This window comes from Oryctolagus cuniculus, unplaced genomic scaffold (genome assembly GCF_964237555.1).
Source record: "Oryctolagus cuniculus unplaced genomic scaffold, mOryCun1.1 SCAFFOLD_75, whole genome shotgun sequence".
Classification (NCBI taxonomy): domain Eukaryota; kingdom Metazoa; phylum Chordata; class Mammalia; order Lagomorpha; family Leporidae; genus Oryctolagus; species Oryctolagus cuniculus.
In genome coordinates, this window is record NW_027208213.1 from 251,765 (window position 1) to 272,587 (window position 20,823).

The 20,823-nt window shown below is 38.9% G+C and overlaps 2 pseudogenes; both read left to right on the forward strand.

The window, feature by feature from the left end:
* Positions 1-1,112: 1,112 nt before the first annotated feature.
* Positions 1,113-1,180, forward strand: LOC138847931 (U6 spliceosomal RNA; annotated as a pseudogene).
* A 12,856-nt stretch (positions 1,181-14,036) lies between these two features.
* LOC138847930 (high mobility group protein B2 pseudogene) lies at positions 14,037-14,594 on the forward strand (annotated as a pseudogene).
* The last annotated feature ends 6,229 nt before the right edge of the window (positions 14,595-20,823 follow it).

Consider the following 20,823-nt stretch of genomic DNA (forward strand, 5'->3'; position numbering starts at 1 on the left):
CCTCTCAATTGCTCTACCTGAGGTGAGTAGGGCTGCTGTGTTGCTTAAATGAAGTGTATGCTTTAGATTACTCATTTAATGAGTGCATGTCATTCACATAGCACTTCACTGAAGTTCTACTATGTCCCAAATCCTCTTCTAGGCACAGAATTTAGACCACTTTTCTCTTAGGCCCAGATCTTGCCTTTAACATACTACTTGGAATTTAGTAGCTCATGAAATCTGCAGACTGCATAAATGAATGAATATTTTGAGGGCTGTGCTTTTGTGGAGGAACTTCATAGGAGACCGAAGGAATAAAATAAATCAAAAGTATCCACAGTATATAGAATGTATACTATTTTACAAGTCACAGAGAAGAAGAAGAAGAAGGAAAGTAGCAAGACTAGAAAGTTTGTGGCAAGACTAACAGGCGCTGGTCAAGAACTTAATAAGCACATTAGGAAAGCAGTAAGGTTTCTTTTTTTTTTTTTGAGGAAAAGTTTTTATTTCTAGTGATGAAATTGGCTACAGAACATTATGAAAGTTTAAAAATACAAAGAGAAATTGTCTATAATTAATAGATTCAAAATTTGACAATCAGTGAATATCATTATTAGTCATTACCAACAACAGTTATTGATTTGAAAGGCAGAGTGACAGGAAGAGGGAACCACTGCTTCACTCCCCAGACACTTGCAATAGCCAAAGCTTGACCAAGCCAAAACCAGGAACTGGGAATTCATTCTGGATGTCCCATTTGGGTGCAGGGACCCAAGCACTTCTGCCATCCTCTGTCTCCTCCCAGGGTGCACACTAGCAGAAACTTGCCTCAAAGCAGAGAAGCTACCACTCAAGCCAGACATTTGTATATGGGATGTGGGTGTGTGGTGGTGATAGCAAGCCCTCATAGATAAAAAAAAAAAAAGACAAAGTTATTTCTATGCCAAGGAAATTACTCTGTAGTCTTTCTCTTATAAACTACGTATTGCTGAACCTAGATAATTTTTCCTTTATTTAACAATGACATGAAAATGTCAGTTGAGTTGGCTTTCCTGAAGACCTTGTTTCTTGAATATTAGTGGCTAGTTGAGATAAATTCTTTTCATCTCTTTCTCGCTTCGGCAGCACATGTGCTCGCTTCAGCAGCACATATACTAAAATTGGAACGATACAGAGAAGATTAGCATGCCCCTGCGCAGTAAGGTTTCTTTACCTCCCTGTAGACTCTGCTCTCCAGAGGTGAACAGGGTCCTCTAAACCCACTTGCTGCACACACAAACACCTGAGTGTTGTATTCTCCCACAGGTGTTGGAGACTGATATGGTGTTCTGATTTATATTTACATAATGGCTAGTGACATCGGGCATATTCACATGTTTTGACCATTTACATTTCTTCTGAGAAATGTCTATTCAGATCCTTGCCTGTTTCTTCACTGTATTTTTTGGAGTTTTTCCAATTCATGTAAATGTTCTGGAAATCTGTAAACATTCAGAGTTTTAATTTTTCCTGCCATCTGTTCATTGTATCTACACTCTGATGTTTACTTTGTTGTGAAGAAGTATCTTAGTTGGATATACTCAAATGTCTCTGTTTTTATTTTTGTGACTATTGCTATTGGAATCTTACCCAAAAGCTATTGTGTGTTGACAATATTTAGAGTTTCCCTATGTTTACTTGGGTTTGGGTCTTATGATTACATTTTAATTCACTGTGAGTTCACTTTCACATAGTGTAAGAGATGTTGGAGTCTCTTTTCAGGCTTCTACATATGGATAATCAAGTTCCTCTGCACCACTTGTGAAAGAGATTCTTCTTTCTCCAGTTCATTTTAGTTCCTTTGTTAAATATGAGTTGCTGGTAGAAATTTGGGTTTATTTCTATGCTACCAAGTCTTTTCCATTGAACTATGTGTCTGTTATTATATCAGTGCTAACACTTCTTCTTCTTTTTTTTTTTTTTTGCAGTATATTTATTTGAAAGGCAGAGTTACAGAGAGGTAGAGGCAGAGAGAGAGAGAGGTCTTCCATCCACTGGTTTACTCCCCAAATGGCCACAATGGCCGGAGCTCTGTTGATCTGAATCCAAGTGTCAGGAGCTTCTTCCAGGTCTCTATGCAGGTGCAGGGGCCCAAAGACTTTGGCCATTTTCTACTTTTTTCTCAGGCTATACCAGAGAGGGGTATAAGAAGTGGAGCAGCTGGGAAACATACTGGCACCCATATGAGATGCCAGCACTGCAGACGGTGACTTTACCTGCTTTGTCATAGTGCTGACCCCTGTAATATGTCTTAAAATATGGTGTGATGTCTCCAGCTTTTTTTTGCTTTATAATATTGCTTTAGATGTTAAGCATCTCTCATGTTTCTATGTGAATTTTAGCATCATTTTTTCTAGCTCTGAGAACATCGTTGGTATGTTGATTGGGATTGCATTGAATTTGCAAATTGCTTTTGGTAGTATGGATATTTTGGTATTATTCTTCCCATTCACAAACATAAGTTTTCTGTGAGACTGTCAAAAAGCCTTGACAAAAATTGGACTTTATTACACAAAAATTCATCACTTTTTGGGATCATTTAAATCCATAATTTTGCACTAATATTTGATAAATAATTAAAGACTTTGAGCATTTTAGTAGGAGAAATTAAAATATTTATCAATTTATTCAAATATTGTTTAGATGTGATATTCAAATATTGTTTAGAGCCATTGTCTGTATTCCCTCTAAATTACGATCTTTTTGCTTTTTGCCTGTTAAACTTGTCCCTTGATTCAACAACCGTTTTTAATGTAATGTAAACTGAAAATGTCATTTCATAAGCTAAAAAAAATGACAAAGAAGGAAAAAGAAGGGAGGGAGGTTGAGTATATAATTATGTTCTCCGAATTTTTTCTATAAAACATATTGAATCATTTAAAAGCTAATTAAAATTAAACTCAAAATTGGACCATTATGACCAATATTTAAAACAAGTGATTAAAAACTGTAGATGTCTTCAATTTTGATTATCATTCTTCTTTAGAATATCTGAAAGAAATCCAGTTTCTCACTTTAAAATATACCAGTGTGTTAGAATTCAGTATTAAATGACTTTGTTTAAAAGTGTTATTTAATCTATTGCTTTAAGTAGTAATACTATGGCCATTGTAAAACAAAATCCTTATCATTTTTCATAAAACAGGAAGGGCCTTTAAAACATCATCACTAAAAATATTAAGAGACCTAAAATATAACATTCTTAAAACCCAAGTGATACCATTCAAAATTTTCAAATATGCAGGGATAGTTCATGTCAAGTAACTAAATAATTGTGAAGTGTATATATGGAATAGCTTCTATAAATTCTTTTGGCAAGGGCTGGCACTGTGGCATAGTGGGTGAGGCTGCCACCTGCAGTGCTGGTATTCCATAGGGGCATCAGTTCAAGACCTGGCTGCTCCACTTCCTATCCAGCTCTCTGCTATGGCCTGGGAAACACTATAAAATGGTACAAGTCCTTGGGCCCCTGCAACTGCATAGGAGACCAGGAAGAGGCTCCTGGTTCCTGCCTTCCAGTCAGCACAGCTCCAGCCATGGAGGCCAACTGTGGAGTGAACCAGTGAATGGAAGACCACTCTCTCTGCCTCTCCTTCTCTCTCTGTGTAATTCTGACATTCAAATAATATAAATAAATCTTTAAAAATTCTTTTGGCAAATAGATGAAGCTATTTGTTATACATTTCAAATAAATAGCAAACATACTAGAAAAATATATTGAATAAAATTTAAGCAACTCATAGCTATACACAGAAATTTCTCACCATAACAACATAGCAACCACTAAATTTCCAAATTCAATTTTCCACAACTTAGAATCTTTAACTCCAGAAGGAGTACAAAATTGACAGAACAGTGGCCTATGTATCAGGATACCTAATGCTAATACAGAATTATCCCTGCCACAACTTACCTATGTGACCTTGAACAATTCACTTTACTTCTCTGGGCTTGGCATTTAGCATCCTCATGTGATAAAGGAGGCTTGGATAAGATCAGTTGTACTCTATCTTGAGACTTCAATGATCTCTCAGTTTCCAAACAGGCACCTTAAGGGAAAGTAAACCTTTAGATCAAAGCTTACATTTTTAAATATAAATATATTTTAAACTGTTTCTACAACTAGTACAAAACAACACATTCAAATGTGTACCATGCCACTTTTCAATATTTGGGAATAATTAATGCATCATTTTAGAGCATTGTCTTGAGGCCAGTGCTGTGGTGTAGCTAGTAAAGCCACTGCATGCAGTGGGGGCATCCCATATGGAGGCCGGTTCAAGTCCAGGCTGCTCCATTTTCCATTCAGCTGTCTGCTATAGCCTGGGAGAGCAGTAGGAAGTTGGCCCAAGTCCTTGGGCCCCTGAATCTGCATGGGAGACCCTGAAGAGGTCCTGGCTCCTGGTTTCAGATTGGCATATCTCTGACCTTTTAGGTCATCTGGGGAGTGAAAAAGCAGATGGAGGAACTCTCTCTCTTCCTCTTGTTCACTATCTGTGTAACTCGGACTTCCAAATAAATAAATAAATAAATCTTTTAAAAAATCAAAAGAATATTGTCTGGCACACAGTGAACCACTAAGTACAAGATATTATTAGTAATATTAGATTGAAATATTGAAATAAACTAGGCAATAAGCCTTAAGATGCAAATTAATACCAAGAAATATAATCTCAAATTTCTGTGTTCAACAAGGTAGTCTCTTTTCACTACTAACTTTATACTAAATAAGATATTTTGATATTTTGTTAAGAGTAAATTTATCGGGGGCCAGCGCCGTGGCTCACTTGGTTAATTCTCCACCTGTGGTGCTGGTATCCCTTATGGGCAAAGTGTTCTAGTCCTGGTTGCTCCTCTTTCAGTCCAGCTTTCTGCTATGGCCCGGGAAGGCAGTAGAGGATGGCCCAAGTGCTTGGGCCCTGCACCCGAATGGGAGACCAGGAGAAAGCACCTGACTCCTGGCTTTGGATGGGCACAGCTCCAACTGTGGCAGCCATCTGGGGACTGAACCAATGGAAGGAAGGCCTTTCTGATTTCTCACTGTATATAACTCTACCTGTCAAATAAAAAAAATTATTAGTTTTTCATAAAAACTGCAGTATTGAAAAAGTTCTAAAATCCCTCTAATTCTAAATGTCTGTGACTGCTAACTCATTAGCACATATTGCATTCTTTACATCTGGGTAATCATGACAATTCACTTTTAAATGATTAACAGATCTGCTGTTATATATAAATACATGCTTTTCCGAAAATCATACAATAAGCAGGCTACATACTTTACTTCAAGTAGAACTGCCATATCCAGTCCTACAATTGTAAATAAGACAGTTTCAATTGTTCAGCATTATCAATTATAAATTCCAATCGTGTAGCAATACTCATAAGAATTTAGGGGGCCGATGCTGTGGAGTAGCAAGTAGAGCTGTGGCTTGCAGTGCTGACATTCCAATTGGGTGCCAGTTCAAGTCCTGGCTACTCAAATTACTATCCATCTTTTTAGGCAAGTAAGACTTACTATCCAGCAGTAGAGGATGGCCCAGGCCCTTGGGCTCCTGCACCTGCATAGGAGACCCAAAAGAAGCTGCTGGCTCCTGGCTTTGGATTGGCAGAGCTCCAGCCATTGTGGCCAAATGGGGAGTGAACCAGCGGTTGGAAGACTGCTCTCTCTCTCTCCTTCTCTGTGTAACTCTGATTTTCAAGTAAAATAAATGAATTTTTTTAAAAAAAGGATGAAATAAAAAGGAAGATGAAGATTACAAAATTGTTTAATTTTTTAATAAATATAAATTTCCAAAGTACAGCTTTTGGATTACAGTGGCTTCCCCTCCCCCAAAACATCCCTCCCACCCATAATCCTCCTATTTCCTGCTTCCTCTCCCATCCCAGAAGATTACAAAATTGTATGAAGGACATTTGTACAGTAAACAAATATACTGATTTCCAATGCAATATTTGAATACTTGAAGCAGGAAGGCTAAGTACTTCTTTGCCAAAATAACATGTTTTCTCCAGTGTAAAACCCATTTGCCATCCCAATACACAAAGGGATTTGGGGCAAGAAGGAAAAAAGAAGTCCACACATGCAGAAATTTTAAGCAAAACAAAATAGAGAATGTATTTAGTTTCATGTAAATCACATGAGAATTAATAGTATTCTACCAATTTGCAACAAATATTTTTAACTTTAATGAATGAATGAACTTTCAGTTACATAGCAGGAAACTTCTACCCTCTCCCATAAAACTGAAAGAGAAACTTTTTAAAAGTAAAAACTGATGAAAGAATTCTGCAATACATGTTAATGTTAAGTAGCCCAGCAGAGTTTATTTAGAAATACAAACACACACACAGAAAATAAATACATTAAAATCTTACTGAATAGGTCAGTAATAGTTCAGGATCCAATATGTGTGCAAAAGATTCTGGATTTCCCAGTCACTTTGTATAGGAAATGATGTGCTTTGCTATGTAGCATGTAACTTTAGATTCCTGAACACCTCCACTTTGCTTCTTACCCTGAATCCCAGCAAATACAGGAACACAGCTGTTGAGTCATTCATTTTCTGGATTTGAGAATATCAAAGAATTAATGAGTATAGAAAGTTGTACAGCAGAGACCAAGAATGTCCAAGGGAGGTCACGTAAATCAATTGAACAAGTCAAACTACTATGAATGTATACTGAATGCTCTGTTTTTAATATGTCTTACTTACCTAAAAAGACATGAGGGCTATTGCTCTCTCTCTTAATACAACTAAGGAGAAGATATCACCAATGCTCAAGAAAAATGAATACACAGCAGAGCTAATACAAAATCCCCAAATTCCAAAATAGAAAAACTGGATATGCACTCCTTACACACACCCTGAAGTGGCAATGAAGTAGAACAAATCTAAAATTAGAAAAAAATCTTTTTTTAAAAGATTTATTTATTTATTTGAAAGTCAGAGTTGCACAGAGAGAGGCAGAGAAGAGAGAGGGGTCTTCCATCCACTGGTTCTCTCCCCAGTTGGCTGCAATGGCCAGAGTTGTGCCAATCCAAAGCCAGGAGCAAGGAGCTTCTTCCAGGTCTCCCACATGGGTGCAGGGGCCCAGGACTTGGGCCATCTTCTACTGCTTTCCCAGGCTATAGCAGAGATCTGGATCCATATGAGATGCCAGCACTGCAAGTGGTGGCTCTACCCACTATGCCACACCACTGGCCCTGAAAATTCTTGTCAAATTAAGAACATTTAACCTTTGTTTAGAGTGCATTATTAAAATATCTAAACTGGGGGAATACATAATTTCTTTCTTTAGAAATCAGAAGAGAAAAAGAACACTTCAAGCCTACTGTGACACCACACAGAAGGAATGGAGAATCATGATCTCAATTAGCCTAGGGACAGAATAAAAGGGAGGGAAATAGGAACAACAGAATTAAGATGAATAAGCTTTGACAGCTGAGGGAATCTGAATGTAAAGAAAAGGCATGCAGTTAACTGAAACAATAGAGATAAGTCTTAGAGGAAAAAACATTGTTAAGTCATATTAATGGGGCCAGAGCTGTGACTTAGTAAAGTAAAAAAAAAAATCTAAAATTTGTTTTTAAATTATATAATTAAAAAAGATAAAAAAGATGTTCAATCTTAAGTCTCTACAGCATAAGATATACATCAATTTTCCCAGGTTCTATTTGCATTTATTAACAAAGTTTCATGGGTGTAATCACTAAAGTGGCTCCAATAAGTCTTTTTATAAAAATTATTTTTTATTTTGACAGGCAGAGTGGACAGTGAGAGAGACAGAGAGAAAGGTCTTCCTTTTTCTGTTGGTTTACCCCCTAGTGACCGCTGCGGCCAGTGTGCTGCAGCTGGCACATGGCACTGATCCAAAGCCAGGAGCCAAGTGCTTCCTCCTGGTCTCCCATGCAGGTACGGGGCCCAAGCACTTTGGCCATCCTCCATTGCACTCCTGGGCCATAGCAGAGAGCTGGACTGGAAGTGGAGCAACTGGGACAGAATCTGGCTCTCCCAGCAGGACTAGAACTTGGTGTGCCTGCACCGCAGGTGGAGGATTAGCTTATTGAGCCATGGAGCCTGCCTCCAATAAGTCTTAACCTGGGATGCAACTAAATTTAACAAGGATACTCAATAGGAATTTTAGAAGAATTCCAAAATATGTATCAGAATAAAAATAAATACTTTACTTGGTACATCTCATTTTAACTATACTATTGTCTAAATTTCCAAATATCAGATGTACTAAAAAAATCCCCAAAGCAGCAGAGTTGGTCCGACATGATGAGGAATAAAATAAAGAAAATGAGAATTTGCAGATCCCAGATTAAAATAACCAAGAAGGCCCAATAAAAGAAAACTCAATGTCTTCATACACTAACATTTATTACCTCAGATTTATTTAACAAAAAGGTGATTATTCCAGCTACATCCCATTAGGTAGCCCAATTTTACCTGCTAAATCCATTTAAAAAAAGCACCTCATGATATATTACTAAAATCATATTGCTATATGCCATCCACCATGTCCACTGTACCTTATACCTAATGTTAACAGATCTGATGAAAATCAGTAGATAAATGATGTGTCTTAACCACGTGTGGGAAATGTCTTTTGTTCAACGTTTTTCCAAAAACCCCTCAGTCTCAGTTTGCCTTCACCTTGAAAAGACACTTCTGAGGTTTACTAATCAGTCCAGCTTCTTTGGGCCTCCCTCCAATGAAAGGGGCTAAAATCCATCAAAATAAACTCTAGGCACTGTCCTTGTGCTCCCAGTGACTTTTTCACTCTAGGGGCTCACAAACCTTCTAAATTCTTTAGATCACCTGTGATGTCCATTAGTTCTCAAAGACTATGATGCAAGTAATTTCCCCTCTTGGAACCTTGTTATTAACTGTGCTGTATGAGAAATGAAGTCTCCTACACACCTTGTGCTTACGATTCTCCAAACCATGTTGTCTGCTAGGACTTTGGCCATGAATATAGGACAGCAATACCTGAACATGATTACTGAGATCTCCTTAATAAAGGATAGACTGGGGCCAGCACTGTGGTGCAGTGGTGTAATCCTTTACTTGCAATGCTGGCACCCCATATGAGCACCAGTTCTAGTCCCCATTTCTCCTTTTCCCATCCATCTCTCTGCAATAGCCTGGGAAAGCAGTAGAAGCTGTTCCAAGTGCTTTGGTCCCTGCCAAAATGTGGGAGACCTGGAAGCTCCTAGCTCAGATTGGCCCAGCTGCAGACATTGCAGTCATTAGGGGAGTAAATGAGCATATGGAAGACCTTTCTCTCTGTCTCTTCCTCTCACTGTCTGTAAGTACACCTGTCAAATACGTAAATAAATTCTATATATATATATATTTACATTTATTTATATATATTTATGTATATAAATATATTCATATATAAAATATATTATGCTTTATCATATATTATATAATATATAATAATTATAAACAGATAATATTATATAATTTATTATAACTATTATATATATCATATATATATATTATTGAGATGACTTCAATAGCCAGAGTGTGGCCAGGTTGAAGCCAGGAGCTCCTCCTCCAATGTGTGTGGCAGCAACCCAGGCACTTGGACCATCTTTCACTGGTTTTTCAATCCATTGGTATGGAGCTGGATCAGAAATAATTATATATTTATATATAAATAAATTCATATATAATATTTATATATAATTATATATTATATATTTATGATAATTATATGTAATTCTATATTATGTATAGAAATATATAATATATATTATAATATATAAATATATATATGATGGATCAAAATGCGGCATTCTCCATTTGGCAGAAGAGACAGGCTCCAATATCTACTGTCTATGTCAGTATGTCAGTATAATGCAGGAGGTAACCCCTCTACCAAATAAGAAAAGCTATTTCAGTTCAGCTGGACATCATTCTGCTGACTGTTGACCTTATTACTGTTAGTCTGGATGCTTTCATTGGTTGCAATCCAGAGACCCAATTTTCCCATAGATATAAACATCAGCAAACATGAAAATTTGGTAAGAAAAGCTTAAACTGAGAGTTATGATTAATAACTATTTTAACAAAATTTCTCAGAACCCATCTAATCCAAACCTTGGACAATTGGGAGCTGTTGTACTTGGCCCACCCATAATTGAAATGGATTCTAAATCCTTCAACTGCAAGGAGAGTATCATAGACATTAATGCTCCAAACGGATCCAGTTCCCTGCTAATGTGTCTGGAAAAGCAGCACAGGGTGACTCAAATATTGGGGCTCCTGCACCCATGTGAGAGACCTGGAAGAAGCCCCTGGCTCCTGATATCAGTCTGGCCTAGCCACAGTCACTGCAGCCATTTGAGGAGCGAACAAACCAGGAGGAAGATCCATCTCTCCCACTCTCTCTTTCTAGTGCTGCCTTTCAAATTCATAAATAGACCTTTAAGAAAGTCGATCACTTCAATAAATTTGTCATTGCTCAGTCATGATTACTTTTACTACCTTAAATTCTTTTTCAAAAGATTTATTTATTGGAAAGGCAGAAAGAGGAGCTGGTGGTTGTGGTGCAGTGGACAAAATTGCTATCTGTTACATTGGCATCCTCTACGTGCACCAGTTCAAGTACCAGCTATTCCATTTCTGATCCAGCTCCTTACCAATGGACTGAAAAAGCAGGGAAAGTTGGCCCAAGTGGCTGGGATGCTGCCACGCACATCGGAGGAAAAGCTCCTGGCTTCAACCTGGCCACACTCTGGCTATTAAAGTCATCTCAAAAATGAATTAGGTGGTGGAAGATTTCTGTCTCTCCCTCTCTCTGTAACTCTTTCAAATAAGTAATTAAATATTTTAATATGATAAAAAATGGCAGAGAGACACAGAGACAAAGAGAGAAGGAAAGAGAAGCAGAGAGATCTCCCATCTGCTAGTTCACTTTCTATATGGCTACCACTGTGCAAGACCAGGTTTCAAGTCCCCATTGAGGTTACAGTTCTCCAAATTAGATGACAAGAAGGAAAGAATTTGAGCTATTATCCATTGCTTCCCAGGGATATTAACATGAAACTGATTTGGAAGTGGAGTACCCAAAACTCAGATTAGCACTGCAATATATGATGCGGGCATCTGTTGTGATGGTTAACAAATTGGAAAACCTAGAGGAAAAATCAACAGATTCCTGGACATACACAATATACCTAAATTGAGTCATGAAGACACATAGAAAAGCTAAACAAATCAAAAACCAAGACAGAGATTGGATGAGTAATAAAGACCCTCCCAACAAGGAAAAGTCCAGGATCAGACAGCCTCACTATTGAATTCTACAAGTCTTTTAAAGAACTAATGCTTCTCAAACTATTCAACACATTTGAAAGAGAGACAATCCTCTCAAACTCCTTCTATTAATCTGACAATGACTCATTCTATCATTTATTTATACATAATGTTGAGAAAATCAGAAGTATTTGTTAGGACTTCTGCTAAAATGCACTAGATTTATAATTTTTAAATACATCTTTCCTAGATGTAATGCAGTCCTTTGCTACTTTAGAGTATCAGAAATTTAAAATGTTGGACTGGTGCTGTGGTGGAGCAGGTTAACACCCTCGCCTGAAGCTCCAGCATCCCATATGGGGGCCGGTTCAATACTCAGCTGCTCCACTTCTGATCCTGCTCTCTGCTATGGCCTGGCAAAGTAGTAGAAGATGACCCAAGTCCTTGGGCCCCTGTACCGATCTGGGAGACCTGGAACTAGCTCCTGGCTCCTGGCATCGGATCAGCACAGCTATGGCAGTTGCAATCAATTAGGGAGTGAACATCAGATGGAAGACCTCTCTCTTTCTCTCTGGTTCTCCTCTCTGTCTGTAACTCGACTTGTAAATAAATAAATAAATAAATCTTTAAAACAATTAAGAAATTTAAAAAGGGAAAAGTTTTTAAAAAATGTATTTCTTTATTGTGAGGCAGAGTGACAGATATAGAGAGGAAGAGAAAGAGAGGTCTGCTATCCACTGGTTCACCCCTAAATGGCCAGAATGGCTGGAGCTGGGCCGATCTGAAGCCAGGTGCCAGAAGCCAGGAGTCAGCAGCTTCCTCCAGGTCTCTCACATGGGTGCAGGGGCCCAAGCACTCAGGGCATATTCCACTGCATTCCTAGGCCATTAGCAAAGAGCTGGATTGGAAGTGCAGGAGCAGGGACTCAAACTGGTGCCCATGTGGGATGTTGGTGCTGCAGGTGGATGCTTAATCTACTATGCCACAGAGTGGGCCCAGGGAAAGGTTTTAGGAAGACATCTTTCATGTAGACTAGGCTGCAATATTGCAAGGTAAGGTTTAGCTTTTATTTCCACACATCAGTATTCATCTTTTAGCAACTATAAATACTGAATATCATACATATAGACATAAATATAGGTAACTGCAGATTTTGTTGTCATTCTTTCTAATTCTCTTTTAATGTCTGCTAATAGGCCATCTTATGGATTATTATATTGATGTTATCTGTACACAACCATCAGGCATTTCCACTGTTGAATGTGTTTATGTGTACAGGTAGTTTTGTTTGTGTGTACATGAATGCACATTAGATGGAGATAGCACTGACAGTAATAATGTGAGAAATCCTAATGCTGATTTCAAACTTTCTATCCTCCGCAGAGATGGCTGTCATTGAAGTAGACCACAGGGCCCCTTTGCTGTTGTGGACTGAAATGTGCCTCCCTAAAACTCAAACACTGAAGTGCTAACCACCAACATAACTCTACCTGAAGAAAGTGCTTTTAAGCAGATCAAATGATAGATGTGTCTGTCACATCAGAGAAGGGCTTCTGGAAAAATCGAGCCTATTAGCACCTTGATCTGATATTTTCAAGCTCTACAACTCTGAGAAGTAAAATTCCATGATTTAAATCATATTCTCTGTGGTATTTTCTTAGCAAATTAATATATCCTCATTTCTGCTAGCATTTTCTGCTGTCATCTAGAAGGTCCTCGTGATTAACAGAGAAATATAGAAAGTAAAAACTATGATTTTAGATTACCAAGCACCTACTAACATAAAAAAGATATCCCAGAAGCAACCTACTACCATCCTCCAGGACCCAGAAAAAAAAAATACAGGAATGAGTCAAGTTGTGGGGCAGTAGAAAAGTGAATAATGAAAGATCACAGCAGAAGTAAATAAGGAAGGGTTTGATGCTGTGGTGTAGTAGGTTAATGCCTTGTCCTGCTGTGCATGTATCCCATATGTTGTTGCTCGAAGACCAGGTTCTCCACTTCCAATCCAGCTCCCTACTAATGCACCTGGGAAATTGGTGGAAGATGGACCATGTTCTTGGGTGCTGGCACCCACATGAGAGACTTGGAAGAAGCATCTGGCCTTTCAAATAAAGAAATCTTAAAAAAAATAGAAGCAGTGTTAGCACTGTTGGAAAAACAGACACATAGTTCAATGGAAAAAATAGGCAGCTGAAATAAACTGACTTTTCTACAGCCAACCCCTATTTAATAAAGGAAAGAAAACAAACAGGAGAAAGAAGAATCCCCTTAGCAAATGGTTTAAAGGAAAGTGATTATCCATATGTAGAAGCCTGAAAAGATACCCCAACACCTCATACACTATGTAAAAGCAACTCAAGGTTAATTAAAAGTCTAAATATAAAACCAAAACCTTGAGAGCTTGTTTTGAGGTTCTAGCAGGGGAGCGCAGCTACTCGTATACCCTTGACCGAAGACCGGTCCTCCTCTAGCGGGGAAGGTCGTCCTCTTCGACCCAGCACGCAGCTTCAGGAGGGACGCACATGGAGTGGTGAGGGAGGAAGGGGACACCTGCCTAGCCAGCCAGATCAGCCGAATCAACCCTGGCGATCAATGGGGTGACAGATGTCGCAGCCAGATCGCCCTCACATCCTGAGTTCATGCCGGAGCTGAGGGAAGGAAGCAATGCCGTCAGATCTGGCCGCTCTGCGGGAGTCTGAGGAACAACTCACACCAGGTGGCCGCCGTTCCGTCGTCATGGGTAAAGGAGACCCCAACAAGCCAAGGGGCAAAATGTCCTCCTATGCCTTCTTCGTGCAGGCGTGCCGGGAAGAGCACAAGAAGAAACACCCTGACTCTTCGGTCAATTTCGCAGAATTCTCTAAGAAATGCTCGGAGAGATGGAAGACCATGTCTGCAAAGGAAAAGTCCAAGTTTGAAGATATGGCAAAAAGTGAAAAAGCTCGTTATGACAGGGAGATGAAAAATTACGTTCCTCCCAAGGGTGATAAGAAGGGAAAGAAAAAGGATCCCAATGCTCCTAAAAGACCACCATCTGCCTTCTTTCTCTTTTGCTCTGAACATCGCCCAAAGATCAAAAGTGAACACCCTGGCCTGTCCATTGGGGACACTGCAAAAAAATTGGGTGAGATGCGGTCTGAACACTCAGCCAAAGATAAACAACCATATGAACAGAAAGCAGCTAAGCTAAAGGAGAAATATGAAAAGGATATTGCTGCATACCGTGCCAAGGGCAAAAGTGAAGCGGGAAAGAAGGGCCCTGGTAGGCCCACAGGCTCAAACAAGAAGAATTAACCTGAAGATGTGGAGGAAGAAGAGGAAGAAGAAGAAGATGAAGATGATGAGGAAGAGGATGAAGATGAAGAATAAATGGCTATCCTGTAATGATGAGTGTGGAGTGTGCGTGTGTGCTCAGGCAGTTGTTTTGCTAAGAATGTGAATTCAAGTGCAGCTCAATATTATCTTCAGTATAAAAAAACTGTACAGATTTTTGTATAGCTGATAAGATTCTTTGTAGAGAAAATACTTTTTTTAAAAAATGCAGGTTGTAGCTTTTTGAGGGGCTACTACATACAGTTAGATTTTAAAGCTTCTGATGTTGAATGTTCCTAAATATTTAATGGTTTCTTTAATTTCTTGACTTGTGTATGGTAGCGCAGCAAAGTTGTAGGAATTAGTATCATTTGTAAATTTGGATTTTTTGTTAGGATGTTGCATTCTGTGTTGTTTTTTTTAAAAAAATTTTGTAATAAAATTATGTATGTTAAAAAAAAACCCAAAACCTAAGTAAACATATGAGAAACTGTAAAACATTAGCAGAGACAACAGTTTGCATAAGATTCCAAAAGCACAAGTAACAAAAATAAAATATACAAATTTGAGCATATCAAATTAAGATACATCTTCACAACAAAGTAATCAACAGAGTGAAGATACAATGGACGGAATGGCAGGAAACATTGAAAACTCTGACTATGACAAAAGATTGATAGCCAGAACATACATATATAGAACTGGAAAAACTCCAAACAAGAAGCAAAATGTACACGTAAGAAATGGGCAATGATCAGAATAGATGTTTCTCAGAAGAAGAAATCTCAATTGTCAAGACATAGATGAACATGCCCAATATCACTAGCCATTAGGGAAATGTAAATCAAAACCAATAGCAGACTCCATCTGTGGGAGAAGACAATGCTTGGGTTTTCATTTGTGCAACAAGTGGGTTTAGAGGACCCTGTTCACCATTAGAGGGCAGAGTCTACATGGAAGTAAAGAATCCTTAATACTTTCCTAATGGGAGAAGAGGAAGCCTGAGACCTCGCAAGCGGGAAGTGGTCCAGAAACTGCTCAGGTGTGGGTGTAGGTGGCTGAGCAACAGGCAGTCCTGCCTTGATTCCCCACAAAGATACAGGGGAAACCCTTCTGGATGGAGCAGGTGTGAATCGGAGGACCTACTGGGAGAACAAGGTCGCCCACCGCGCGGAAGCCAAGTCGCGGGACCCAGACGCAGAAGCCCCAGGGTCTGCGCGACAGTGCTCCAAGGGGAGTGCATGCCACACAGACAACAGCGGGGAGACTTGGGACGCTCAGGGCTCCGAGTCCACACATCGGCGCTGGAAGGGGAGGTGAGCTCAATAACCCGAGACATTGGTGGGGAAACGGGGGTCAGAATCTAGAGGGGGGCCGGAAAGTGCAGCAAACTCACTACCGGAAAGAAGGAAAAAAAAAAGCTTTGGGGTTTCTCTTCCCCCTAACCTTGCAAAGGTTACAAGGCTGCAAGGCTTGAAGAATTCCCAAGAGACAAAGAGCAGGACTCCTCTTTGGATTTACATATCAATGGGGGAGAGTTAAGGAACTGAGTCACTACAATTCAGTAGCCTAGCCAACCCAGTGGGAGTCCAGAGGAGCCAAAGACTGGAAGCTAAATACCATCAATTCTGCACAGCCCTGCCCTGCGGTGTTACTTACCCCCTGAATAAATAAAATAAATAAATAAATAAAAAGAGAGAGATTTACCACACATAACCTGAGGGTGTCACCTTTGCACACCCTTAACCAGGAAGAACCAGGCAGAGCTCTCAGGCCGCACCCATCTCAAGCCTCCAAGGCTCCTCCAACAGCAGGCAGTCCACTTAACACGGACACAGTATAAAAAAAAAAAAAGAAAGAAAAAAAAAAACGCACAGTGACGCAAGAAGAATTAACTATGCCGAGTAACAAACACAGAAATAGAGGGAGCAAGATCAACGATGACACTATGATGCCTCCAAATAAGCAAAACACCCCAAGCCAAGAGTATGAAGATGATGAGATAGAAGAAATGCAAGATACGGATTTCAAAAAATTTATGATAAGAACATTTAGAAGCTTTCAAAAGCAAATCCTTGAACTACAGAAATCCTTAATGGACAAGATTGAAAATCTCTCTCGTGAAAATGAAATTTTAAGGAAGAGTCAAAATGAAACTCAGAAACTAGTAGAACAGGAAAGTGTAATAGTCAAGAGAAATCAAAATGAAATGAAGAGCTCAATAGATCAAATGACAAACACATTAGAAAGCCTTAAAAACAGAATGGGTGAAGCAGAAGAGAGAATATCGGACTTAGAAGATAGAGCACAGGAAAACATACAGTCAAACCAAAGAAAAGAAGAGGAAATTAGAAACCTAAAAAATATTGTTGGGAATCTACAGGATACTATTAAAAAAAACCAACATTCGAGTTCTAGGAGTTCCTGAAGGCATGGAGAGAGAGAAAGGATTGGAAGGCCTTTTTAGTGAGATACTAGCAGAGAACTTTCCAGGTTTGGAGAAGGACAGAGATATCCTAGTACAGGAAGCTCATAGAACCCCCAATAAACATGACCAAAAGAGATCCTCACCACGACACGTGGTAATTAAACTTACCACAGTGAAACATAAAGAAAAGATCCTAAAATGTGCAAGAGAGAAACGTCAGATTACTCTCAGAGGATCTCCAATCAGACTCACAGCTGACTTCTCATCAGAAACCCTACAAGCTAGGAGGGAATGGCGAGACATAGCATAGGTGCTAAGAGAGAAAAATTGCCAGCCCAGAATATTATATCCTACCAAGCTCTCATTTGTGAATGAAGGTGAAATAAAGACCTTTCATAGCAAACAGAAATTGAAAGACTTTGTGGCCACTCGTCCGGCCCTGCAAAAGATACTTAAAGATGTGCTACACTCAGAAACACAGAAACACGGCCATCAATATGAAAGAAGGGAAAGGAAGAACACCTACCAGTAAAAGAGCATGGGAAGCTCAAAGCATATACTAGAAAATATTTCCGGGAAAATGGCAGGGCAAAGTCACTACGTATCAATTGTCACATTGAACATTAACGGTCTGAATTCTTCAGTTAAAAGACACCGTTTGGCTGACTGGCTCACAGAACACAACCCAACTATTTGTTGCCTACAAGAAACACATCTCTCTAACAAAGAGGCATGCAGACTGAAAGTGAAAGGTTGGAAAGATATTCCATGCCAACAGAAACCAAAAAAAAAGCAGGTGTAGCCATATTAATATCAGACAAAATAAACTTTAATACAAAAACTGTTAAGAGAGACAAAGAGGGACACTATATAATGATTAAGGGTTCAATTCAACAGGAAGATGTAACTATTATAAATGTATATGCACCTAATTACAGGGCACTGGTCTATTTAAAAGATATGTTAAGGGACTTAAAGGGAGATTTAGATTCCAATACAATAGTACTGGGGGACTTCAATACTCCACTCTCAGAAATAGACAGATCATCTGGACAGAAGATCAACAAGGAAACAGCAGATTTAATTGACACTATTGTCCAAACGGATCTAACAGATATCTACAGAACTTTCAACCCTACATCTACAGACTTCACATTCTTCTCAGCAGCGCATGGAACCTTCTCTAAGATTGATCACATACTAGGCCATAAAGCAAGTCTCAGCAAATTTAAAAGAATTAGTATCATACCATGCAGCTTCTCAGACCACAGCGGGATGAAGCTGGAAATTAGCAACTCAGGAAACCCCAGAAAGTATGCAAACACATGGAGACTGAACAACATGCTCCTGAATGAACACTGGGTCATTCAAGAAATCAAAAGAGAAATCAAAAACTTTCTGGAAGTAAATGAAGACAACAACACAACATATCAAAACTTATGGGATACAGCAAAAGCAGTATTGAGAGGCAAATTTATAGCAATAGGTGCCTACATCAAGAAATTGGAAAGGTACCAAATAAATGAGCTTTCAGCGCACCTCAAGGACCTAGAAAAACTGCAGCAAACCAAACCCAAATCTAGAAGGAGAAGAGAAATAATTAAAACCAGAGAAGAAATTAACAGGATTGAATCCAAAAAAACATTACAAAAAATCAGCCAAGCGAGAAGCTGGTTTTTTGAAAAAATAAACAAAATTGACACCCCATTGGCCCAACTAACTAAAAAAAAGAAGAGAAAAGACCCAAATCAATAAAATCAGAGATGAAAAAGGAAACGTAACAACAGACACCACAGAAATAAAAAAGAATCATCAGAAATTACTACAAGGACCTGTATGCCAGCAAACAGGAAAACCTATCAGAAATGGATAGATTCCTGGACACATGCAATCTACCAAAATTGAACCATGAAGACATCGAAAACCTAAATAGACCCATAACTGAAACAGAAATTGAAACAGTAATAAAGGCCCTCCCAACAAAGAAAAGCCCAGGACCAGATGGATTCACTGCTGAATTCTACCAGACATTTAAAGAAGAACTAATCCCATTTCTTCTCAAACTATTCAGAACAATCGAAGAAGAGGGAATCCTCCCAAATTCTTTCTATGAAGCCAGCATCACCTTAATCCCTAAGGCAGAGAAAGATGCAGCACTGAAAGAGAATTACAGACCAATATCCCTGATGAACATAGATGCAAAAATCCTCAATAAAATTCTGGCCAATAGAATACAACAACACATCAGGAAAATCATCCACCCAGACCAAGTGGGATTCATCCCTGGCATGCAGGGATGGTTCAACATTCGCAAATCAATCAATGTGATTCACCACATTAACAGACTGCAGAAGAAAAACCATATGATTATCTCAATTGATGCAGAGAAAGCATTTGATAAAATTCAACACCCTTTCATGATGAAAACTCTAATCAAATTGGGTATAGAAGGAACATTCCTCAATATAATCAAAGCAATTTATAAAAAACCCACAGCCAGCATCCTATTGAATGGGGAAAAGTTGGAAGCATTTCCACTGAAATCTGGCACCAGGCAGGGATGCCCACTCTCACCACTGCTATTTAACATAGTTCTGGAAGTTTTAGCCAGAGCCATCAGACAAGAAAAAGAAATCAAAGGAATACAAATCAAGAAGGAAGAAGTCAAACTATCCCTCTTTGCAGACGACATGATTCTGTACTTAAAGGATCCAAAGAACTCTACTAAGAGACTATTGGAACTCATAGAGGAGTTTGGCAAAGTGGCAGGATATAAAATCAATGCACAAAAATCAACAGCCTTTGTATACACAAGTAATGCCATGACTGAGAAAGGACTGCTAAGATCAATCCCATTCACAATAGCTACAAAAACAATCAAATACCTTGGAATAAACTTAACCAAGGACGTTAAAGATCTCTACGATGAAAATTACAAAACCTTAAAGAAAGAAATAGAAGAGGATACCAAAAAATGGAAAAATCTTCCATGCTCATGGATTGGAAGAATCAACATCATCAAAATGTCCATTCTCCCAAAAGCAATTTATACATTCAATGCAATCCCAATCAAGATACCAAAGACATTCTTCGCAGATCTAGAAAAAATGATGCTGAAATTCATATGGAGGCACAAGAGACCTCAAATAGCTAAAGCAATCTTGTACAACAAAAACAAAGCCGGAGGCATCACAATACCAGACTTCAGGACATACTACAGGGCAGTTGTAATCAAAACAGCATGGTACTGGTACAGAAACAGATGGATAGACCAATGGAACAGAATTGAAACACCAGAAATCAATCCAAACACCTACAGCCAACTTATATTTGATCAAGGATCTAAAACTAATTCCTGGAGCAAGGACAGTCTATTCAATAAATGGTGCTGGGAAAACTGGATTTCCACGTGCAGAAGCATGAATCAAGACCCCTACCTTACACCTTACACAAAAATCCACTCAACGTGGATTAAAGACCTAAATCTACGTCCTGACACCATTAAGTTATTAGAGAACATTGGAGAAACCCTTCAAGATATTGGCACAGGCAAAGAATTTCTGGAAAAGACCCGGGAGGCACAGACAGTCAAAGCCAAAATCAACTATTGGGATTGCATCAAATTGAGAAGTTTCTGTACTGCAAAAGAAACAGTCAGGAGAGTGAAGAGACAACCGACAGAATGGGAAAAAATATTTGCAAACTATGCAACAGATAAAGGGTTAATAACCAGAATCTACAAAGAGATCAAGAAACTCCACAAAAACAAAACCAACAACCCAC